Below are 26,472 nucleotides of genomic sequence, written 5' to 3'. Positions count from 1 at the left end.
GTGGAGTGCCACGTACATGTTTTTTATTTATAAAATGGATTGACTTGCAAAAGATCTCAATACGAGCTATTAAATAGATCATAATCTAATCATGAGCAACTTGATATATTTTATTTGAAATTTTAATGTTGCAATTTGCTTATCTAAAATTATAAATTTAAACTTTAAAAGAAGGCACAAGAGATGGCAATGAACTATCAAATTTAAATTAACCCTAATTGGTTAATTTATTAGGAAAGCACACAAGTCCCAAATCATCGTTGTTGGATAATCTACTTTACGACGTGCAACACGGGAAAGCATGCCAAAATCTTCCCATATCTTTGCTCGCTTTATTGCATTTTCGTCTTCTTTTCTTCTAACAAAAGTAAGTCCAAAGTCTTCCAACATCTTACTTCCATAGCGGCAGAGAAAGTGATTAAGACAAAAGCGGACCAAACCTACTCGAAAGAAAAGACTAGCGAGGGGAAGCAAGTCAAAGTCTTCCTCCTGCCAGATGAGGGACCCTTATTGAAGAGTCTTCCTCAGATGGGTTTACGGAATTGTTCAATAAATTCTTGTCCATTACTCACATATAAAGGACGTGCCAAAAAGCACGCCAAAATCTTCCCATATCTTTGCTCGCTTTATTGCATTTTCATCTTCTTTTCTTCTGACAAAAGTAAGTCAAAGTTCTTCCACCATCTCACTTCCATAGCTGCAGAGAAAGTGATAAATACAAAAGCCGACAAAATCTACTCAAAAGAAAAGATTAGCGAGGGGAAGCAAGTCAAAGTCTTCCTCCATCTGCAATTGCCAGATGAGGGACCCTTATTGAAGAGTCTTCCTCAGATATGGTTTACGAAATTGTTCAATAAATTCTTGTCATTACTCACATATAAAGGACATGCTAGAAAGTAGAACGCGGTTTACATGTTATCCCGGAAATTTCCCAAAAGTTTCATTGATCAATCAATGGGTTATCGTACCAGGAGTCTCCATGTCCCATTCATTTAATAACAAATTTTAAATCAAAGATTCATAGCTTAAAAAATAGAGAATATAAAGTGAAATCAAGATACAAGTGAAGGTGATTTTTGAACTTTTATTTATTTTAACCACATTAGAGAAAATTTTAAAAATCCAATCAAAATTTGTACTTATATTATATGCGATTTTCAGTTATTGACAATTGCGATAATGTTCATCTTTAAACGAATATCCTTAATTAGAATATTAAACTATCCCTCCACTAAGGAAATTTATATTATTCACCGATCACATGATTGACGTGATGTAATCGGTCAATTCATGTTGCCCATGCAACGTGCAAATCATTCTAATTTTCTAAAATGTTAGACATACTCATTTTGAATTGATCTATCACACCATGTGATTTGATTGTCACACAAAATGTCTTTTGTTCTACTGCACCATTTCTCTCTTCCCCCCACCATTTTGCCAATCAATGTTACCATCCTTGTCCTTGACCGACACTACACGACTTAGCCCCACCTTTGTCCGCATCTCACTCTCCCTCTCTTTATCTCTCTTCTTTGCCGTGGCCTAACTTGAAATTCCAGGTGTCTTGCTCAAAGGTGCAGTAATGCTTGCCTGCATCTTTTTTGGCTTTTAATTCTTGCTGGCAGTTGGCATGATCGCAACCCTTGCCTAGGCCCTTGCTAGTCGCAAGCGAGGGTGAGGCTCTTGCCCACAGCTGTGATATGGGCAAGGGCCTTGCCCAGTGTCACTAGCCACGATATGAAAAGTAAAAAAAAAAAAAAAAAAGGGAAGATAATGGGGCATCACGGGTTTCGATTAAGCAATTTGAGTCAATTAGTCAAGTAACTTTTAATTATGTTAAATCGATTGCCCTATTGTTGTTTATGAGATTATTTTGTGTTAAGGTTGAGATCCATGATTCAATCAAGACAGCTAGCCATTGGTTTGTCTTCTTTATCAACAAATTCTTGAAAATATGTAGTCAAATGATTTCTTGGGAGAAAAATGTTGGGATAGACATGTTCCTATGCTTTCTATTAGTCCCTCCCCTCCCTCGTGCTCAGGCAGACGACATGATCAAGTTGATGATTTACACAAACGCAAAACAATTGCACTTATAATACATATTTATTATATGGTCAAAACATAGTGTTGACCACATGATAAGTAAAAGAAGAAACCAAACAAAAGGAGGGGTACACTAAAAGAGCACCTTGGCATATAGTATGAAAAGGATGCTACTGACCAAAAATAAAGAAAAGGATGCTAGATATATTTTATTTCGAGTTTTAAAATGACAACGCATTTATCTTAAATTTTAAAATTAAAATTTTAAAAGAAGGCAATGAGAGTAGGCACTGAATTATCAAATTTAAATTAAGCCGACGGTTAATCATCTGGAAAGCACATAAGTCCCAGGTCAAAGTCTTCTACTATCTTAACTTGCTTCGTTGCATTTTCCCATGCTTTTCCTCCGGCCAAATAAGGGGATAAGAAGCCTACAAAACCTACTGAAAGAAAGATAGAAACCTCCTTGAACTTGATTTTGTTTTTGGCTTTTTCCATATGCATGGTGCCCTGCCAGCTTTCTCTTTCCATTTTTCTTTTCACCTTCTCCACGATAATCTGCCCCATCTGTTCTTCTCTTCCTTTCTTTTCTTTCGTCCGCCACTTCTCTGTTTTTTTTTTTTCCTTTTAGTCTTCTTGCCGACCATAACTCTCTGTACTCGTCTTTCTTGGCGGGAAAAAAACTTTCATCTTTTCTTTTTCGAGCTCTCTTTGTAATGATTATATGCTGAAAAATCGCCACGCCACGTGACTGAGAATCCTCTGCTTCTTTATGTCCAGATTTTGTTGTTTTATTTTGGCCGTAAATTCCGGTCCCCGAATGCCGAGGTCGTTCCCTTAGTCAAGATGAAACTGCACGTTCCTTTCCTTCTTTAATTCTCCTTTGCCCTTTCTTCCAATTTCGAGGTACAGCTGAGCAGGACCTTCCATCTTGTGTGTTCAGACTGCAATTGGCTTCTAAAATGGGTGTTGATCGATTGCAATTTCCCTTATTGTTCTTGAATGGCCGCGTTTCCTCTCCCTCCACAAGGCCGAGTTTGATTAGCTTAGGGCCGGGCTTGAGCAGGCTCGGTTTGGGAGCCTCAAGTGAGTTCAAGACTCATTTCGCATTTTGGGCCATCTATGAAGCCAATCCCAAGGAAACGCATAATAGCCGGATCCATGCTTTGCTCAATGCAAATGTCCTGTGCCCAAAATTTAAATGTCTCTAATATCTAAATGTGAAGTAATATAGCCACAGGTGCAAATCTAAGACTAGGCAAGATCGATGTTTTCGTTTAGGATCAAACTCTATCGAATTCTAGCCTAGTTTTCTTGTTCAATGATTGAGAAGTCTTCAAATGAAAATTTAGGTGACACGAATCATATCAAGATTAGTTAGCATAAGCCTGGAGAAAGTAAAGAACAGCCGATTGTTCTTAATGAGCAAAAGACAAGAAAGTGACATTACACGGATTCCATCCATGTAATAACTACAATGGAGATTATATTGAACATTTCAAAATAGTATAGGAACACAATCAATTAAATGATAAGGAATCATGACATACGTTAGACAACTTTAGGGATTTAATTGAATCAATTGCTTGATTAGGTATAAAATGGACATATTTACACAAAAGTTAAGGAAAAGCCGTTTCATTAATAGATAAATCTTGACAGCAACTTAACTTGTTTTCATATATAATGTAAAAAGTAAATTTCCTTGTACTTGCTTGACTCTATATTTACTAAAATGATCAGATGATGAATAGTAAAAAGTAAAAAGTGAATTCTTTTTTTAGTTCGATTAAGTTAGTTGGCGCTGTTAGGTACTAAAAATTAATCTTTTTGCATTAATTTTAAATATTTAGTCAATATTGAAAAGCCACTTCTCACTCTTTTCTTTCATTTGTGAATTTCAAAAGCAAATTAAATAGTTAACCTTGAAGTTCATTGTGAAAAAGTCAATTCTCACCACCAAATTCATTCATTTGAAAAGGACTATAATTTGCCATGCAAAACCATATTTTACTTGAGTTTTTTTATCAACTCATAATAGATTAGCAGCGCTCTTAAATGAATTAATTTGCATATGAAATCATTTAAATAAAACTCCAAAAGTTGCTATTGGTATGAGCTTAAAAGAGTTCATGCTGAGTGATGGCACATATCTTTCATGAGATAACCTATTGTCCTCGCTTAATAATTCATTAGATTTCCCTTGATGGTTCATCTAAAAAAGGGATGCGAAACCAATGAATTCGTTGCCACCTCCGTCATTTTGGTCATTGAGAATACAAGATTGATTATTCTAATCAAATGTCTCGAATTCGACATGGATCGACCATTCGTATATCTCTATCTAAAACATAAAGAAACTATAGTAGTCAATTTTCTCTTGCCTATAGACATACAGGTAGAATAATACATCGGCTAAATTAATAAAGTAGATAAAAGGCCTTTCAAATACTCCAATTCATATTGTTCAATTGATCGATTTCAATCTCTATGTGCATTCAACATTTCCATCCACCCCAATCACTAGAAACGAGAAGTTATTAGTATCAATTTGCAGATTTAATTTCGATATTCTGGAAATCTCAAGAAATCATAGGAGTACGGATGTGCATATCACACGAGTAAAACTCCCGATACGTACATATCATAACAGTTGCTAATTCAAATGGGCCGAGAGCTTATAACTAATACTTGAAAAAAACCAGTCGCGACACCTGCGCGTGACTCCCACGCTCCACCCCCCCAAACGCGATGGTCTCCCAAATTAGGCGGGAAGCGGAAGAGATCGAAACCCTGGAATTCAATTCATCCCAAGCACCTTCCATTTCATCCCTCAATTTCCACTGCAACAATTCTCTCTCTCTCTCTCTCTTCGATACGGGCATCAAGGTAGTTTCAGTTGGACCTCCGTCCACCGATTTCGATAGGGACTGACGAAGCTGCTGGCGGACGATGCCCCGAAGGCGATGAAGGAGCAGAAGCTGGAGAGCTACTTCGGCCGGAGGATCGCCGTCGATGCCAGCATGAGCATCTGTCAGCTCCTCGTTGTTGCTTTTTATGGATCGATGCCTGTGATTGCGCGTTTCGGTTTGTCGGTGGGGATTTGGATTTTGAGTGTTGGGGGCTTTTGGTTCTTTTGATTGGGGATTAGGTTGTGGTTGGGAGGAAGGGGACTCAGATGCTCACCAACGAGGCTGGTGAAGTCACCAGGTACGCTGGCATTGTAATACTCCATGGAAATAAAATCCACTTTGCTCGAGTTTCGTGTAGTTTATGGCTGAATTGTTGACTAGCCTTCTGTTTTGATGCTTCAGATGTTGTCTCTTGGACTCGGTTTTATGTATATGAGATTGACTTTGAGCTGCCTTTCGATTTGTTTTCCTTGTAGTCATCTGCAAGGCATGTTTTACCAGACGATTAGGTTGTTGGAGGCGGGCATAAAGCCAGTGTAAACTTTTTTTTCTTGACCTCGTGTGTTTTCATTGGGATAGAATGCTAGAAGAATGAAGCTCGTGCTTCTCTGAATTATGTTTTGCTGTTGTTATGATAGCTACGTATTTGATGGTCCACCTCCTGATTTGAAGAAGCAAGAGCTGGCAAAACGGTACTTTATTATTATGTAGCCTTTTCTTTTCTATTTTTTGGAATTATCTATGAATATGTTTAGTTGCCTTACATGAGTCTCTGAGCAGTTTTTTGAAGAGGGCAGATGCCTCTGAGGAGTTGGCAGTAGCCATTGTGGTATATGCATATCTCTCTCTCTCTCTCTCTCCCCCCTCTCTCTCTCTCTCTCTCTCGCACCTAAGCACCCAGAAACACAGAGTACAAAAATGCTCAGTGAGCTCTGTATTCATTGTGTCTGCAGTCTCAAAACAAGGAAGACAGAGAAATTCAGTAAAAGAACTGTGAAGGTTGGTCTCGTTTAGGTTTCCTTATGGTGCAATATTTTTGTCTTATTTGATGTGAAGTTTGATTTTGTCTCTGTTTTCCAGAAAAAACCTATCTACATAGCTAATTGGATGTGTGTGCACTAGTGGTACATGGCTTTGATACTCTTGCAGGTGACGCAACAGCACAATGAAGAGTGCAAAAGACTATTAAGGCTTATTGGTGTCCCAGTAGTTGAGGTTGCTATTCTGTCTGAAAAGTTTGTTCTTTTATTTCTAACAAAAAAGTTCAGATACCAATTTCAGTTTTTGTACTTTAGGCTACTTCAGAAGCAGAGGCACAATGTGCTGCACGTTGCAAAGCTGGAAAGGCAAGTATCTTCCCATTTGATTGTCTTCTGATTTAGAATTATTCATTGTTTTCCCATGATAACCAATCGTTTAACACTATGTGAACGTGATTTAATTTCCCTTTTCACTCACACATACGCTTGTTCACTTGTCTAATGTCTTCTTCTCCATGTACATTTGGTATGTTCTTTACTAAGCCCTTTGTCCAAGGAATTTTCACTGATTTTGAATTCCTATCATTGCTTAATTGTTGTGTGCCAACCAGAATTCATCTACCATAAATGGTGCTTTAGCTGTAATATTTGTTTTCCAGGTTTATGCGATTGCTTCTGAAGACATGGATTCCCTTACTTTTGGAGCTCCTAAATTTCTTCGCCATTTAATGGATCCCAGCTCAAGAAAAGTTCCAGTCATGGAATTTGAAATTTCCAAGGTAATTAGAAAAGTTTATTCATTGTGATTGCTTAAATTTTTTCTCACTTTCCTGACTTTTAGATCTTGGAGGAGATGAATTTGGATATGGATCAATTCATTGACCTGTGCATTCTCTCTGGATGTGATTATTGTGAAAGCATTTGAGGTAGATGTGATATTGTTGCAGTGCTCTGTTAACTGTTTTATGCTATCGCATATCATTTTTCCCTCTCGTTTTTTTTAGCTTGATCATTTCAGTGGCTTTATTTTGGAATGAATTTATCAGTTATTGGAGGGCTGACTGCTCTTAAGGTTATCCATCGACACGGTTCCATAGAAAACATAGTAGAGAACATAAAAAGGCAGAGGTGCTTCTTATGCTCTTATCTTGTTATCTTGTCCCCTGACTTGTCAGCAAAATTAGGCAGCAAACTTTCTCACTGTAATAGTCTTGGCTGCTGAATTCCTTGACTTAAAAGAATTATCTTTCAAACTCAGCTGGCGTGGAAATATTTGGTCAACAATTTGAAACTGAAAGATCATTTGCCACCAATAGATTTGGGCTGGCAATTAGAGCATCGACCATGCTACTTTGTGTGTTGATTTACTATGATACTTTTATCTACTCTGATGTCTGCTTTGTCTGTTGCTTGATCTCACTTGAACAAAATCATATCATTTCTCTATCCTTGAGACCCAGAGGTTCTTTGCATTACTTGGAAGTCTTTATTCAGTTCGGCTATCCTTCTTAAGGAAACATTTGCTTGAATTTTGAATACGTATGAGATACCAGATAATTGGCCCTATAGTGAAGCTCGACTGCTTTTCAAGGAATCAGTAGCTTCTACGGAAGAACAACCTGAGATAAAATGGACTGCTGCAAATGAGGAGGTGGGCCATTTTCATGTTGGGATTTACTTGCAACATTTCACTTTTTGAATTTTTGACTCATTTCCTAACTGATTGTTATTTTCCTTTCAAGGGCTTAATTTCCTTTCTTGTGAATGAGAATGGGTTCAACATTGACAGAGTGACGAAGGTATGGCTTTTTTCTTCAGTAATGTGTTGGTCAGTTGCCTACTGGAGGAATTTCCTTCTTTTCCTCTGAAGGAGAGAACATGCGTGTTTTCAATGTTGTTTTACCATGTGTATCATGCGATAGAGAAGGTTAAGGCAGCTAAGGATGAGTCATCACAAGGTCAGTGACTAAAGCTTGAACAACTGAAAGTGACTTCTTTAAGCCAGCTAAGAATTGTCTGTACCTCCGAAGAGGAAGGTATGTCATCTTGATATCTTTGAGGACCAAGCACCTGGAATTTTCCTTCTTTTAATGTATGCGAAGGTGTAATATCACACATTGCTCTAGCCAAGAGATGTCTTCAGCCGCTTCTTATGATGGATGAATAGTAATCTCTTTAACTCACTTCGTAAGACATTGATTGCCCCAACAGTGCACAAATTTTCAGATGTTTGTGATCATTTTTAAACTTTTGGTGATAGTGTTGTAAGTCAAAGGTAGTATGTTGACATACCCCTGTTGCTTATGCCCGATTACTCTAATATAACTTTACTGATGTGCTAATGGTGTTGCGTCACCCTATTCATGAAGTCAATTAGATAAACAAAAGCACCATCGTGCTTATATGGATCTGTTAAGAGTTTTGGCCTGATTAACTACTGTAATTGCACTGGATGACAAGGAAGCAGGTGCACACTTCAATCCCCCAATCTGGTATTCAAGCCTAAGAGATTCTCTACACGAGTCTATAAATCCCCAGCCCAGGTTCCATGACAGCTTTAAAATACCAACCATGGTCCTGTGTTTGAGGAACTTCAAACAACCATTGAGAGTTGTCTGCCTCTCGACATGGATCTAAATGATGGTGAATGTAAGAACCCTATTCATTGAGCAAGTCCTGACCTGTAGATGCTGTTTTTGCCTGTAGTTGGAAGCAAGCTGATGCTTTCCTTTCCTTAAAAATGGGTCATGTCTTATGGTACTGTAATTTTGGGAGAGTTGTATAGATTTTAATTGGAAGGATGAAGTTTGCCCTCCATGCTAGATCGAGAGGGATACTTCTTTTCGGGCAGAGTGCATATTAGTGTTCCTTTTACAGTGTGTATCTGCTATCCTAAGGATTCCATTTCTTCCTTGGATCGTACATTTTGTGATACGTATATATCACTTATACAAATTGTAAATTATTGTCATCTGTGCACCAGGACACCCCTAAGAATATTGACTCCAGGGCTGGTGGTGGTAAGAAGAAAAATAGTTTAGTCAGCACGTAATGGATCATGGAACAGCAAACCATTGACTTCTAAAACACAATGGGGATGTAACGGACATACTTTTCAAATCTATCTCTTTTCCTACTTATGCACTTCAAATTTATTTGAAATAATTTTGTCATGTGTATCTTTGTGAATATTTTAGTTTTTTTATTTACTAATTTTTCCATTTCTATTATTCTAACTAGCAAGGTATATATGCTCTACAAAATCCACCTTTCGATTCCTTTGTATGAATCAATAGAAGAAATTTGTTTGTTTGAAGATATTTTATTGTTTTAAATTTCTGAGACATTTTAAATCAGATATCCATATAACCTAAAAGTTGGACTTTTAGAGTTAATTTGGACATATTTATGTGCTAGTTTGATATAACTAAACCTGAATACTATCTCTTAGTAGCAAAATATAATTAGATCATTCATTGTACTTGTATGTAAAGAATATATAAATGGATAAGCAATGTTATTTACAAATGTATCTCAAGATATATTCTCTTTATTTTTTCTTTATTTTAAATTTATAATAGTAAAAATAATAAATATAATAGATGATGGACCCGTGTAGGTTTCACCTTGACAGGAAAGGAAATTTTCAAGGATTTTTGTTAGGTCAACTGGCAATGTGAAACCTTGCCACTGATATGATTTCAATTTACCTGTATACATCATACAAATATAAACAAAATAAATCCCTAACTAATGATAGGATTCTAGTTTACTTACATATACCATGCAAACAAATAATATAACATAACCAATAAATGATAGGATTTGATTTTCTTCTATACATTACACATACTAATAAAACAAATGACCTAATTAATGATAGGATTGCACTTTACTTATATACATTACAAGTTAATAGCATATATGAACCTATACGAATGAGTTGGTATGCAGGGTTCGCCTATCATTCTTTCGAACCCCATAAACTCCTAAATTCCTCCATATGCATATCCATTTTAAGCTTGTTTCATCTTTCCAACCTCTAATTTTCACATCCCAATTTTGCCATTCTCTCTCTCCTAATGGTGGTTCCATATGTTATTACGGTATGACTTCAGGTTTGTGTGCTCTTCCCATCGCCTTCCTCTTGAGATAGAAGTCGATGAGCTCTGCATCGGCTGGGTCGACAAGAAAGCTGCAGAGAAGAGCTTCTAATGTTGTTGCGAAACCTGAATTTTCTCATATTGTAATCCCATGAAGAGTTTCTTCGGAGAATGCAATCAACAACCTGCATAGCATTATACAAGCGACTCAGCTGTGCCAAGACCACCTCAGCGTCATTTGAACAATTCAACCCATCAAACACCAACCGAGCAACATCAGAAACCATAGCAAAGGCAGTGACATCAAACATCAACTCCTCAAACACCAACTCAGCAACATCAAAGTAAACTGCATCAGTTTATGCAGTTTACTTTGATATTGCTGAGTTGGTGTTTGAGAAGTTGAATTGTTTGAATGACGCCAAGGTGATTTTGGCACTGCTAAGTTGTCTGCCTGATGCTGTGCAGATTTTTTATTGTCTTGTCACGGAATAGTAACACAAGATAATAATCGCATTTCACGACGACCTTATAAGATATTTGTCATCGGTTTCTTGCCATGTTTTCATGCATGCGGACAGTTCATGCAAGGAAGGAATTAATACAAGTTATGTCTGTGTGAAACTGACATTGCAAGCTTCGATACCTGATTCCTTCTTTATTGATGTGATTGTCTAGTTGCCCTTTTTAATTTTTTCTTATTTGTGGATACTGTATCAGTGTTTGTAGCCTAAGTCTAGAGATCTCTTACTCCTCGTGAGAGCCTAAGTTGGGGTTTTGGCATTATTTGGGCGTGCCTTCAGCTTCATTTTTTTCTGGTCTTTGGAAGGCTGATCCGCACCAGAAGACAAATAATTCGGCTCCGCCTTCACGTCCTTGCAGTGCTTCTCACAGCCTCTCTTCCGTCCTTCAACATTTCTAAGATGGTGCTTAATCAACTCCCTTCTCCATTGCTCACGTCTCCTAGAAACTCCCACCGCTCTGCAACCGTTTCTGAGCTTCAGTCCCATGGTCAATTAAGTCTCCAGGACGAAGTCATTCTTGGTTGAGGTCATATGCCGAGCTACGTACTACTCGCTACATATTCTCCAGGACGAAGTCATTCTTGGTTAAGGTCATACGCCGAACTTTGCAGTGTACTACTCTCTGTATACCTTATCTTCATAGAGAAGTTACTAGGCGGTCCTGCTTCACCACGTGAGCATCGTCCCTCTCCACGTCCTTGAGTGACATGCGGAGCCACATCAATGGTTGGTCCCACTGGGAAAGATCTAAAAATCCTCTCTAATACTTCGAATTGTCGGGTCTCCCTCTCGTAAGGAGCGAAGAAGATGCTCTCTCTCTCTCTCCCCTCCAGGAGTTCCTGTCGGCGACTCTAATTTGTCGTTTGTGTCCGGCAAGCTCAGATCCGTTGCATTCTTTGGCACGTTGCCACTGCCTCCATATAGAATATTATCATGACCGTTTACCATGATCAATCTATAGTGGATTCTGAACAATGTTGTGCTTGTTCTGTTGTAGAAACTGGGAGCAAACTGTGCACTGTTTGCACCGCCATACGTAGCTTCTTCGGCTCCTCAGGTGCCTTCGTACTTTGCATCTCCTCCCGCATCAGCTCCTCCTTATAGGACTCCGTTTTGCTAACAAAACTGTTTTTGACTTGTTTTGGATTTTGGTTGTTGAGTAGCTATAGTTCTTGTCTTAGCTGTGTTTTCCGTGGTCTCAAGGGTTTGGCTCCATAAGGTTCTTTCTCAGAGCTTCAATAATACGGCCTGGACTCTTCAGACTAAAAAACGGGCAGGTACGATCCGTAAAATCTATTCCTCCTTTCTTATGCGTGAGAATTATGTATCAGATTCAGAAGCAACATACAAGAAAAAAATGTTAGAAGATGGAGTACATCATATGACCTTTGTGTAAGACTAGTGGTGTAATTTCTCAAATTCACTTGTTTCCTAGCAATATAATGTGAGTGCTTGGTAGTACTGTTCACTCGTTTTGTTTCATAGAACTATATAGGCAACCAATTACGTAGCCTCCCCCTTAGGCAGAAGATGTGCAGTATGGTATGACTTGGTACATAAATGAAAAAAAATGCTGATCTGAGTAACATCCTCCCCTCGATAAACGTAAGACATCTTAGGTAAAAGATGAAGATAGTCCGATGACAGCTTACCGGGTTCTTCTATCTCAGTCTTTCTTCCGTATGAGTTGTGCTGCATATGATGGGTTTTCTAGCAAATTCTCCTCTCCTCCGCTATGTCTTTATACGTGTATAGCATATCGACCCAGCAGATACCCCCAGTCTACCTCTGCGGCATCAAATTGTGAAGTAGGACAACTGTCACTTATCACACGTATTGCTATCCTCTAGAAAGAAAGGTTTTGATTGTCTAAATCAAAGTGCCTATTTTTTCTCTGATTCCAAATATGTGAGAGAAGCACGCTTGGTATTACATTATGCAAATGCAACGGTAGGTGCCAATTTCATTTGGTATTGAATATAATTATCACCATTTACCATGATAATTTTGTAGTGGATTCTGAACAATATTGTGTTTGTGCTGTTGTAGAAACCAGGAGCAAGCTGTGCACCATCTGCACCGCGATATGTGGCTTCTTTGGCTCCTTAGCTGCTTTCGTACTCTGCACCTCCTCCCGCATCAGCTCCTCTTTACGGTGCACTCGCCACAACATACCTTGCGACAGCTCCTGCATACCCATCATATCCACCATATCAAGTGACGTACCCACCTCCACCACATTTTCCCCATCCTCCAATAGCCAATCCTCCGCCAACATACCCTTCTCCCACTTTGGCTTGTCCTTTGCGTCCACATCTGACTCTGACGAAGGCGCTGGAACTCGGTCATCTTCTGCTCTCTGGCACAATTCAAAAAGTACTTTCCGTAAAAGACCTTCACGAAGGCATTCCACTCTGGAATTGTACATTCGGGAAACACTCTCCCCCTGGTGGTTTCCCACCAAGTGCTCGTGTTACCTTGCAGCTGGTAGACCGCCAGGACTACCTTGTCCTTTGCAGAGCACCTAAGTAGCGTGAAAACCTTCTCTAGCTCTCGGATCCAAAGGGTTGCAGTCTCAGGATCGCTTACACGCAAGAACCTCGACGGTTTTAGCTTTGGGAATTGCTTCACCAATTTGTGCATTAGCTGCTCACCATTTCCATTTCCTGGTGGGACTTCAGCAAGTGCGGCGGCAACAACGGCAACGGCATTGGTGGCAGTAGCGGCGGCGGCGGTAGTAGTAGCTTGGTTATGAGCTTGTTGATTAATCATATTCCCCAGAGTCTTTAGCACCTGAATGATCCCATCTATCCTAGGATCGCCTGGTGCTCATCCCCCAGTACCAGCCTGTGGCAGTACTCTTTCCCTCGCGCTAGCCTAAGTTGGCGCTCTATCTTGGGCATCGATCTTAGTCGGCGTTCTTCCCCAAGTACCAGTTGAAATTGCCCTCTTTCGAGGAGTCCTCTGATCAGGATCACTCATCTTACAGAATCTTTACAAAAACCTGCTTTCCAATTTTAACATGGAATTAGAAATTTGAGTGACTTGCACAAAACAGTCAATCCATCACAAGCATAAGCGTAAGGAAAATGTCTTTCCTAGCTAACTATCCCATGACCCATCACACCTTATTACTTCAGACCTTGACTAGGCTTTGATACCACTTCGGGCAAGGATGTCACACTCCGAACCCCGGGTATGCGCATATCCCTCGGTGGTCGATTAAAATGTGACGTCTTAGGACGCGTTACCGACCCATCCTTTTTATCTTTCGATTAAGCATATACGTAAGCGAATTAAATAAACCCCCAGTCAGCAAACAAACAATATGGATAGTAAAAACGCAACAAACGTTGCCGAAAACCACATATTCATTTATTCACTATCACCCCTAGGAAGTTTAATAGTACAAGCCTTCTTACGGTCACTTTCTATTGACCCTCTCAAAATCCTTAGGGATTTGGGTCAACCTACTTAACTAATGGCAAGGCCATCCAAAAATATGTCACATCTTGTGCCCACCAAATCCGCACTCAATAGATCTCCACGCTACGGCCTTGAAAAAGATTAACCATGACGGATTGAGATAAGATCTCAGCGAGTCAAAACCCTAAACCTCGATTATGACTCAAATTTGCCTCGAAAGCGTTCCTAAACACGCATCATACAAAACTCATCTCGCCTCGGCACATCTTTGCAGATTAGCGACATCACATATGCCATTATAAATACAACAAGCATAATTTATTAACCAGAACACAGGATTCTCATCCTCCAAACATTTAAATGGGTCTCGATTATAAGGTAAAATCGTTATGACATGTCCCATAACATGCCACACCATTTTGCCCCATAATCAAGCATAATAACACAACCATTCAAGCGTGTTCGGTTATTATGACCCATCGGCCACGGCCAACTCAATAGTTGGCGGTCATCCGGCATAATCGGGCATCGTCCTATCCCATCAGGCATGGCAAACGTCTAACATCCTCTGCCTAGATGGCATTTCACAAAGGAGCTTCATTCCGAAATCTATCCGCAAATGGCAACGTCTAGCATCCTTCGCCTAGACGGCATTCCACAAATGAGCATTGTCCCGCGTAAACGCATCAGGACGGGATACAAGCACATAGTTGGCCAAGAACACCATGCTTTGCGTTCAAATACCTTGCTTTCAAATAATGAACTTGGCCAATTTTTCTTCTTATTACAAATCCCGGTAAAATAATCGTGCGTGGTCATGTATTCAAAAGGGAACTGTAAAACTTGGTACGCTCCTATTTTGAAACTCCACGATTTTATATAGTACATAAAAATTGGCATCCAAAAACCAACACATGGCACTTTTCCATTTCAAAACCCATAAAACTGAGTTTTACACTAAAAATCACTAACTACCATCATGCAATCAATGGCACATCATAGCATATATATGAGTCACCAAATTCACACATAAGTTCTCAGCATGCCAAACATCAACCACATTACAAAATATATATTTTCCAGCAAGCAAGACACCAAGAACAACCACAAAACCACAACCGGCCCTCACCGACAGAAATTGAGTACACACGCATGTCCCCAAGATTAATTCCAGAATTATAAACAAACGAGTTTAGAAATTTCTCAAATTTAAATATGTTATAAAGGACACTTAAATGAACACTTTTAATGAGGACACGGAATAGTGTGTATTTTTCGTTGGGGATTTCCTGGAAAAAATCGTCGCATCTTTCTACGATTTCGTATGAAAGATATTTCTTCAGCATAGCATAGCTTAATAAATTTTTTTCAGAACGTTCATTCGAGCCAAAGTATACGTATACCTTGGATAAGAATCTACAACGCACTAGAACGCCCTTGTTGACGATCCTTTACTCCGACAGCATCTAGGGTTCCTCGAACAATGTGATATCTAACACCGGGTAAATTGACCTATATCTTCCTAGAATAAGAGCAGTAAATCGCTCAAACCGTTACCAAAATTGTGTCCGTGTCCAGAAATTATGTTTTTCAAAATCAGCTTGCTTTGAGTTCCAAAACTTCCTGTTTATTCTGAAATTTCACTATGTTAAACTTCAAGATGTGATGAAAAACTTTTGTGAAGAAAATCTTTCAAAAATCAAACCCAAAGAGTTAATAAAAATCCTTTAAACACTAAAAGGTCACTAGTTTTAGCACAAAACGAGATTCTGCCTTGCATGCAACAAAACCGAAATCTTATTCTTTTAAATTCAGAAAATCTTGAGTAAAATATATGTCATAAATGAAGATGTTTAAAACATTTTTCAATAAGGAAGCAACTCCAAAATCGTAGCACATTTTAACCCACTAAAATAGCAAACAGCGAGTGTCCAGTAAACTGTGATTAATTAAGCTAATCCAACTTAATTAACCTAACCATGATTTATTAACATAATCATGGTTAACTAACCTAACCATGGTTAACTAACCTAACCATGGTTAACTAACCTAACCATGGTTAACTAGCCTAACCAAGGTTGATTAACACCAATAGATCTTAGCACTAATCTAACCATGATTAACATTAAACTAAACACCCTCTAAACACAATTAACGGTCTAATCAAAGATTAGGGAGTTAACTCACAGGATTATGACGGCAGCAAGCTCACGGCGATGGCAACGCGACGACAGCGAGGGCGTAGCAACCGTGGCTCGGACGAGGCTCAATTGGTGGCGGTGGCTGGCCTACAAGCCTTCGGCCAAGAGAGAGGGGGCTTCGGCTTGGGGCTGGTGCGGTGGCCGCGGGGCTGTGGTGGAGGATTTGGGCGGATGGCAACTCGGCTGGACACGGGATGGGCTAGGCATCGATGCTGGGGCGGCAGTTGTTCGGTGGCTGTGGAGTTGGAGAAGATGATGTGGTGTATGGTGGTGGTGAAGCTAAGGGCGTGTGAGGCGGTGAGCTAAAGCTGGTCGGTGAATGATGGACGTGGCGGTGATGGTGGAAGATGGGATGATGATGGAGTGATGTGGGGGGGAAATGATGGATAGTGGGGATGGTGAGCTGGTGGGGAGGAAATGATGATGGATGAGGCGTGCAGCAGCAACGGGATGGAGAAGCACAGAACCAGGGGGAAGAGAAAAAGTTTACATGAGGAAGAATTATGGGGAAAAGGGGAAGAAGAGAACGGCAGAGAGGGGGTGAATGTGCGCATGGGGGAGGGAAATGGGAGAGAGAAAGGGAGAAAATGAAAGTCAAGGCAACAATTGTCACTAGGGGTGAGCGGTTCTTGGTTCGGTTTGGTTCCGTCTAAACCTGGAACCTACCCTCCAGGTTCCTCATTTTTTGGAACATGGAACTTACTCGTCGAGCCAAGAACCTGGAACCTACCCTATCACAGGTTCCGGGATCGATTCTAGGTTCCAACCAGTTTTGTTTTTTTTGTTGTTTTTGTTGTTTTTTATTTTTATTTTATAATTTATATTTGAACTATAATGAAGAAGGAAAGAGACAAACCAAAGCTTCTATGTTAGCTCAAGCCAAGATAAAAAAAAGGATGGCAACTTAGCAACTGTTGTTGTGACAAACACAAGAAAATCACTAATACAAGCAACAAACTTGGACCAAGCATGAGTTCCTTAAAGAGTCAAAATATCCACATACAGGCATAAATAAGCTGATAAGAAGTGGATATGCATGATAGTCCTAAACAGCTAAGAATCATTCAAGTAGGCATATTTAGCAGCTTCAAAGTACGTAAGTCTTACATCAATAGTTGGTGTACCACCATACTTAACAATTGTAAGCTTCCTGTGGAATGAGTTCCCATGCATCTTCACAAGGAAAAAAAAAGCAGTCAGAATTCTAGGATAGCAAAAACTCAGATGTATAATGATTACAATTACTTACAACAGATTTTGTGGAGTCCCATGAGAAGAAGCGCGTGAAGAAAGGTGGTTCACTTCCTTCCATGATGACATATATTGGAGCTTCACGAGATAGTTTCTCAAGAAGAAAGTCATGCTCAAGAAATTTATGCAAATCATAAAGTTGGTGTTCATCATCTACTTACTTAATGGTAATTCTGCTACTGCGATGAGGTCAGATCCAAGAAAAGAGTCTCAGTCAGACTAAACTGATACCCATTGGAAGATAGCTGCATCAAAATGGTAAATAAACATGTCGAGAAATGCTCTCGAGACCTGAGAAATCATGAAAATAAAATGAGAATAGTCAAACAACATACTGAATGGTTAAGAAATCCAGCAATGAGGATTAGGCAAGTCTTGAGTGCTCCATGAGCAAACTGAATTTTCATGCTGTTAGAATACCAAAGTTCGCAAGCCCATAAAAATTGTTCCCACATATAAAGGTGATCTTCACACAATGTAGGAAAAAGTTCGTCATATTGATTCCTCAAATGCTGCAAAATAGAAAGCCTTAAAATTTATCTTTATAAACTCAATTTAATATCTGAAGTAGAAGGAAAGAGACATATATAAGCAAATTTTCATTAGCGATTTCAAGTCTGTTTGCTTTCTTGGGCAATGTTGGGCAAGAAGAGGTTGATTCCTTAATAGATGCTTTATCTAGACCTTTTTCCAGCGCAAGAAGGATATTCTTTTTCCTTCCACTTTAGAATTCCTTCACCACCAAATTGATGGAAATCAGTTTTTTTTTTCTTTAGTAAACTAAAAATTGCCAAGCATCAAACCATAAACAGTTCAAAGAAGCAAAATGCAAAGTTGTTAAGGAATCAACACAAACCCTATCAAAAGGTAAAAAGAAGGAAGTCAAAGCAGAGAATGTGATTCCTATTTCCCTTCAATACAGAGAACATGATACAGAAAACTAATAACCTCTTTTGCTTGGATTAGTTCTTCTAACAACAGCGTCCCATCCAAAGCTACAATTGCATTGACGCTGAGAAGACTAGACAATATAACAATAAGCAGACAGGCTCGAAAGATCATCTGTTTTTATCATGCAAAGAAACATTACAATTAGACACATTGTAGCAGTAAAGAACAGGGAACCCTCATGACAACACACAACCAGCCTGCCAAATCATTAGGCTTATATGTACTACAACAGGTTGCAAAGATGTATAAATGTCAACATAAACATACCATGATTCCTGGAATAGCAGGTGGAACTCTCCTTCTCAACATTGTAAGAGTGTACTTGGCAATTGTCTCAGGACAAGCCTTCTCCTTATGCTCAACATGGTAACTCCAAGAGTTACCATGTTGGGTTTAAGCAGGATACCCTCAAACAAAACATTGTTCTCAGCCAAATAGAAAAATACCTCAGACCAAACCTTCTCTGCCACTTCATGAGTCCTCTGAATAGGGTGGTCTCCATCAAGAAGAATCCCAGGTTCAAAAATGACAACAAGGCCATTATCCTGCACATTAGACAATATATAACAACTAAGGGGCACCGGATATGAAAGCAGTGCATTCTATTTAAAACCTTCGAGACAGATGTTTACTGAATTGAAAAATTCCAGCCTATCACGACTCAATCTCGATTACATGCTTAGGAGTGTGTTCAATGAAGAACAATTAAGTACATGCTCAGGAGCAATTGTTCTTTTCTCCTCTTGATTACAAACTTCATTTGATTCAGATGACACAAGGTTTACATTAAAAGGAAAAGATGTCAGACACAAGGCAACCGGGATATTGTAATTTTTTTTTTAAAAAGGAACGTGATGGCTAAGGTCCAACGAGGGCAGAAGAAAGTCAAATCATATGAAAACATTGCAATAAGTCAACTTAGCAGAAACCTTTGTATAAATGCACAACTTCCTATACAATAGCTGTTTCGGGGGTGACCGGGCGAGCAGCATTGGGGGCGGTTGGGGGAGCAGCGAGCGGCCTCCACTGAGGGGACCAACGGCATCCACCAGCGGCGTTGACGGCGAGCGGCTGAGTGGCGAGGCGAGCGAGGGCTGATGGTGTCGAGGGAGGCAAGGGCAAGGCGAGCGTGGGCCGATTGGCGTCTAGCGGTGGGACAATCGGTGTCTGGTAGCGATTGAGTGGGGAGGCGAGCAAGGGGTGACAACGTTGAGGGAGGAAAGGGCGAGGCGACGTGGGGCGACTGGTGTCCAGCGGCTTCCAGAGGCAGCATCAAGGGCGAGCAACGTCTGGCGGTGACGTTGAGGGCGAGCAGTGGTGGTGTCGAGGGCAAGCAGTGGTGGTGTCGAGCAAGAACGAGAGAAACTCAGAGGAGAAGATGTGAAAGATGAAAGTGTCGTCTAAGGGTGAATTGATTTGGGGATTTGTTTTTGGAGTCCTAACCAGTTCCGGTTCTCATAGGAACGGGAACTAGAACCGAGAATAGTCGATTCCCAGAAAAAGGGAATCAGGAACCGTGCTCACCCCTAATTATCACGCCCGAACCCCGGGCACGTGCACACCCTCGGCGATCGACTAAAAAGAATTTGCGATGTTCCAGACGCGTCGCCGACCCTTTTCATTTTATACACATTCGGAAACAAATTAAACACACCTCGGACAACAATCAAATACATGGGATAGTAAAAGCATGACAACCAATTTTCACAAAACATGCTTTATAAACATACCGGGTCAACCCTACAAGTCATATACAAAGGTCTGTCTCCAAAAAGAGACTCCCACACAACCTACACTCCGAACCCTCTCGCCTCAGGCTCCGGATTCTCCATCCTAAGGACCTGAAAATGTTTAAACCACAATGGGGTGGGAATAAATCTTAGCAAGTCTACACCCTAAATCCTGATTAAGACGAGAATTTACCTAGAGGCAGTCTAAACATGCAACATATAGGACTTACCTCGCCTCAGCACCTCCCTACACATTAATACATCTCATATACATATGCATACAACAAACATATTCAATAATTGGAACATTGCACATCAATCATCAAATATTCACAAAGGGTTCCGATTATAAGGCCAAATTATTATGACACGTCCCATTTCACGCGACACAATTTTGTCCCATAATCAGGCGTGACTATCTCACTCATTCAAGCGTCCCAATTATTTACGATCCAACGGCCATGGTCAACTCATCAGTCGGTGGTCATCCGGCATAACCGGGCATCGTCCTACTTCGTCGGGCACGTCAACATGTACATCTAGACGGCATTCCTGAAGGAGCATCGACCTAGCCTTCACTGCGACCGGCATCCGTTGTCAAGGGCATTCCCGAAGGAGCATCGGTCCAGCCTCTATTGCGACCGGCATCCATTGTCAAGGGTATTCCTGAAGGAGCATCACCTCCTCGACTTTTATCGGGTGACAGGTTCTGATAGCAATCACACGCACACCCAGACTTGGCCAAGAACATCGTACTTTGCACTCAAATACTTCCATTTCAAATAATGGACTCGGCCTCTTTTCTCCGTATAAAAAATAACTGGTAAAATAATTATGCGTGGTTGCACATTCAAATTGAACCATAAAACATGGTACTCTCCTATATCAAAATCCCACGATTTTATATAGTATATAAAATATTTTTGGTAGAAAAAACCAACACTTGGTATTTTTCTTTTTAAATACCAAAATCTAATTTTTGCAAAAATAGTCCATAACAACAATCAAGCACTCAATTGCACAATTATGCCATCAATTTCACATATTATTAAGCATAAGCTCTAAGCATGGCAAAAGTCAACTACATCACAAAATATGCATTGCCTAACAAGCACACCATCAAGAACAATCCCAAAACCACTACTAGTCCTAACCGGTAGAAATTGGTCTACTTGCGCGTCTCCAAGTTTAAATCCAGAAACCTAATCAAATGAGTTCAGAAAATTCTCAAATTTGAATATGTTGTAAAAGACATATAAAAGGATATTTTTCATGCAGAAACCTTAACCTAAATCTTTCTATATTAAGATCGGTAAATTGCCCAAGCCGTTACAAAAACTACATCCGTGACCAGAAATTTTGTTTTCCAAAATCAGTTTAGTTCGAGGTCCAAAACTTGTTTATTTGATCTAAAATTTGACTTTGTTAAACTACAAGATGTGATGAACAACTTTTGTTAAGAAACCATTTCGAAAATCAAACCCCAAGAGTTGCTAAAAATTCATTAAACAACAAAAGGTAAAAATACTTCTATTTCAAATAATGGACTCGGTCTCTTTTCTTCGTATTAAAATTACTCGGTAAAATAATTGTGCGTTGTCGCACATTCAAATTGAACCATAAAATATGGTACTCTCCTATTTCAAAATCCCACGATTTTATATAGAACATAAAATATTTTTTGGCGTCAAAAACCAACACTTGATATTTTTCTTTTTAAATACCAAAATCCAATTTTTGTAATAATAATCCATAACAACAATCAAGCACTCAATTGCACAATTATGCCATCAATTTCACATATTATTAAGCATAAACTCTAAGTATGCCAAAAGTCAACCGCATCACCAAATACGCATCGCCCCGCAAGCACAACATCAAGAACAATCCCAAAACCACTATCAGTCCTAACCAGCAGAAACCGGTCCACTCGCACGTCTCCAAGTTTTAAATCTCGAAACCTAATCAAAATATTTCAGAAAATTCTCAAATTTGAATATGCTATAAAGGACATATAAAAGGACATTTTCATGCAGACACCTTAACCCATATCTTTCTAGATTAAGATCAGTAAATTGCCCAAACCATTACCAAAACTGCATCTGTGACCAGAAATTTTGTTTTCCAAAATCAATTTAGTTTGTGATCCAAAACTTGTCTATTTGATCTAAAATTTGACTGTGTTGAACTAAAATATGTGATGAATGACTTTTCTGAAGAAACCATTTCGAAAATCGAACCCCAAGAGTTGCTAAAAATTCATTAAACACCAAAAGGTCACAAGTTCCAGCGCAAACAGAGGTTTCGTTATGATTGAAACAAAGCCAAAATCTCATTCTTTTAAATCCATTAACTCTCGAGTAAAATATGTCATAGCTGAAGATGTCTAAAATATTTCTCAAGAAGGAATCAACCTCAAAATCGTAGCCCATTTTGATCCACGAAAATGGCAAACGGCGAGCGTCCAGTAAACTAATCCGGGAGAAATCCACTAATTTAGGCTAAACCACCCACATTAGTGCTAATCTAACCAATTAGATCAACACTAATCCATCTTAAGACTAATCTAACCAACCTAGATTAATACTAATCCATCTTAAGACTAATCTCACTTAATACTATTTTAACTAAGCTAATTAGCACTAATCTAACCCCTTAAGTGCAATCAAGAACCTAATCAAGGCTTAGCAAGTTAACTCACCGAATTAGCGAGGCGACGAGTTCAAGGCGATGGCGGTGTGACGGCAGTGAGATCCTGTGACTACGATGCCACCAACAGGCCCGGATGAGGTTGAAATCCACCCTCAAGGCTCACTGTCAAAGCTGGAAATCTGGTTATGTTCAATTCTGTGGAGGTGAAAATGGTGGTTGGACAGGCGCAGCTTGGGCTGGTCTTGGTAGCCATGGTTTGCTTGAGTTGCGCTGGACATAGGAGCTGCAGCTGTAGGTTGTTTGATAGGGGTGAGCTGGCATGAGGGCTGGATGGGGCAGCAGCAGCAACCATGAAAGGAAGAAGGGGCTACTGACGGTCGGTGAAGTGGAAGGAGTGAAGTGGAAGGGGTGGTGGCTAGGTGGCGTGAAATGGAGATGATGGCGTGATTGTGGATGATGGATGCTGGCATTGGACGGTGCACGGTGAAAAGAAAAATGGAGATGGTGGGCTGAATGAGAGAAGATGGGCAGCAAGGGGAGGGGTGAAGAACGTGGAATAAGAAAAAGAAGAAGAAGGTGAGCAGAAAAGGGAGGTCGGCAGAAGCAAGGGGGTGAACGTGCGAAGAGAGGGGGAGAGAGGGAGAGAAAGTCAAGCCTAAAATATCTAGTTTCATCATCACATTCCCCTAAAGTCCAATGGTCCACCAATAGCCATTTTCCTTGTAATTTCCTCACAACAAGGTCATTTTGGTGTAGAAGAAAGCACTCCTTCATCCCCATCCGAATTTCCATTTGTCTTCCAATTTGTCCGAAAACCGATTTATCCGCAAAATTTCGGACTCGACGGAATTTCTTTGAAAGATGAGACAACCTCCTATAAATGAATTGTGACGCGCTCAAACGTTCGATTCCAAAAACCGAATTCAATTTCATGGTTAAAATCGACTGGATGCGATTTTAGTGCGACCCAACCTGCCGAGTAGCTTTTAGGATTTTAGCGCGTTTGACCCATGGTCGATTATTTTGATCCATGTTCATGCATTTTTGACTCATAGGCGACTCTCGGTTGTCGTAAAAATCTCGAGGTTTCAATTACGGGCACCGGGTACATAATCGACAGAAAATTGGGTAAGTGCCGTTCGATGCAAATTTTGCAATAAGGTGGAATCACCCTCCATTCAATTGCGCCTTTCCGTTGAATCGACCTATATTTGATCACTCATCGATTATTACGGTGTCGTATTGACCCTTGCCGATTATTACGATCGAGCGATTGATTTTTGATCGAATTCTCAAGTCTATCACGTTTATATCCCTTAACGGCTTCATCTGATAGATCTATTAACTCGTGAGTGGCCAACTCAACGAAAAATGACTATAGGCGCGTTGATGAAATTCCCATTTCATATTATCGAAACGAGGTCAAAATTTAGGATGTCGCAACTCTTCCCCTCGTATAAAAATTTCGTCCTCGAAATTTAAACCATTACAATTCTTCTTCATAAAAGTGGGGTATTGTCGTCTCATTGATTCTTCGCTTTTTCCACATAGCTCCTTCTGTCTTGCGGTGTTGCCAAACCACTTTAACCAAGGTGATCGTCTTGGTACGCAGCACTTCCTCTTTCTGATCCACGATTTGAACCGATCTCCGTCGCTTATCTTCATAACTTTTCTAACGACCTTGAGCAGTCTTGAATCTTTCTCGAATAACCTTGACGGTGTCCACTGACTGTTGAACCAACTTAATGCCGGTAATCTTCCGCTCTCCGACTCCATCCCAACAAACTGGAGCTCTGCAAGCTCTGCCATATAATGCTTCAAATAGTACCATATGAATACATTGCTAATAACTGTTACGATGAGCTTCTGACAAGATCTCCTCCCTAAGCTTTGCATCGTTGGTATACACAATCGCCTACAAAACTTTAATATTTTATCCTTAAAAACCTGAAAGTCAACTTTTCTCTTTTTTGGATCTTCCTACAGAATCTTCTAGATCTTAGGATTTGTCAACTGCAACATCTTGATTCTTGTTTGCACTTCCGACTCAATTTTGAGGGTGGCCATAAGACTTGAAAAGTGGCCTACTTCAAATTTGAAAACTGAATCTTGAGCTCCCTTGAGTAGGATCCATTCTTGAACCACCATTTGTGCAATCGAATACTTTCGACTTAACGCATCTGTAACCTTATTAGCTTTTCCGAGATAAGATAGGATGTCACGGTCATAGTCCTTAAGAAGTTCCATCCAACGATGCCGTCTCATGTTCAATTTTTTTTAGAGAATAAATACTTTAAGCTCTAGTGGTCAGTAAAGATTTGGACCATTTCGTGTACAAGTAATGTCTCCAAATCTTCAGAGCGAAAATAATCGCTACTAGTTCTAAGTCATGCGTTGGGTAATTCAACTCATGAGACCTCAACTGACGGGACACATATGCAACAACTCTGCCATGTTGCATTAGTACGCAACTCAGTCCTCGATATGACGCATCACTATAGATCTTGTATCCTCCAAGACCAAACATAATTGTCAACACGGGTGCGGTAGTCAGCTTATGTTTAAGTTCTTGGAAACTACGCTCGTATTTATCTGTCCATACAAAATTCTCTTCCTTCTTTAGCAGTTGAGTCAAAGGCATGGCTATTACTGAAAATCCTTCCACAAACTGTTTGTAATAACCTGCCAATCCCAAGAAACTTCTGATCTCTGTCACTGTCGTTGATCCCGGCTAGTTGATCACTGCCTCGATCTCAGTCAGGTCCACGGAAATTCCTTCACTTGAAATCACGTGACCTAGGAAAGTTACACGAGTCAGCCAAAACTCGCACTTACTGAACTTGGCATACAGTTTATGTTCTCACAGAGTCTAAAGCACTGTCCTTAAATGCCTTTCGTGTTCCTCTGGACTTCTCGAGCACACTAAAATGTTGTCGATGAATACGATCACGAATCGATCTAGGTACTCCTTGAACACACGATTCATCAGATCCATTAAAGCAGCTAGGGCATTGGTCAAACCAAATAGTATTACAGTAAACTCATAATGATTGTAACGCGTATGAAATGTTGTCTTCAATATGTCTTCCTTCTTGATCCTTAGCTGATGGTAACTTGTCCTCAGGTCGATCTTGGAAAATATCGACGCTCTCTGTAACTAGTCAAACAAGTCGTCAATCCTCGGTAGCGGGTACTTGCTTTTGATCGTCACCTGGTTAAGTTGCCGATAGTCAATGCAAAGATGAAACTAGCTATCTTTCTTCCTTACCAACCGAATTAGTGCTCCCTAAGGTTATACACTAGGATGTATAAATCCCTTGTCTAACAACTCCTGCATCTGCAGCTTCAGTTCCTTCAATTTTGACAACACCATACGGTAGGGAGCCTTAGAGATTGGCTCCGTCCCGGAGGCCAATTCAATTACAAACTCAATCTCCCTTTCTGGGGGCAGACTAGATAATTCTTCCAAAAACATGTCAGGAAACTCCCGTACCACGGCGATGTCCTTCATCTTCGGCTCCTCAACTGTCATATCCACTACAGTTGCCAAGTAACCATGGCAACCTCCGTCTAACAAACGGGTGGCCTTAAGCGACGAGATTAAGGTAATTGAGGGTCTTCCTTGACTTCCGATAAACTCGAAACTTCTACTCGATAACGGTTTAAACTGGATTACTATAAAACAACAATCCA

At 40.0% G+C, this 26,472-nt stretch overlaps 1 protein-coding gene and 1 long non-coding RNA gene across 3 annotated transcripts in view; both read left to right on the top strand.

The window, feature by feature from the left end:
- The window catches only part of LOC104435034 (flap endonuclease 1), a 101,599-nt gene that overhangs the window by 7,166 nt on the left and 67,961 nt on the right, over positions 1-26,472 (top strand). The window lies entirely within an intron of this gene.
- LOC120290844 lies at positions 11,369-13,605 on the top strand. Its single transcript, XR_005548507.1, has 2 exons — positions 11,369-11,845; positions 12,618-13,605. It is a non-coding gene; the product is annotated as an uncharacterized LOC120290844 (long non-coding RNA).

Source organism: Eucalyptus grandis, chromosome 2 (genome assembly GCF_016545825.1).
Source record: "Eucalyptus grandis isolate ANBG69807.140 chromosome 2, ASM1654582v1, whole genome shotgun sequence".
NCBI classification, from domain to species: Eukaryota; Viridiplantae; Streptophyta; class Magnoliopsida; order Myrtales; family Myrtaceae; genus Eucalyptus; species Eucalyptus grandis.
The sequence above is the reverse complement of the archived record's forward strand: the minus strand, read 5'-3'. Positions and strand labels throughout refer to the sequence as shown.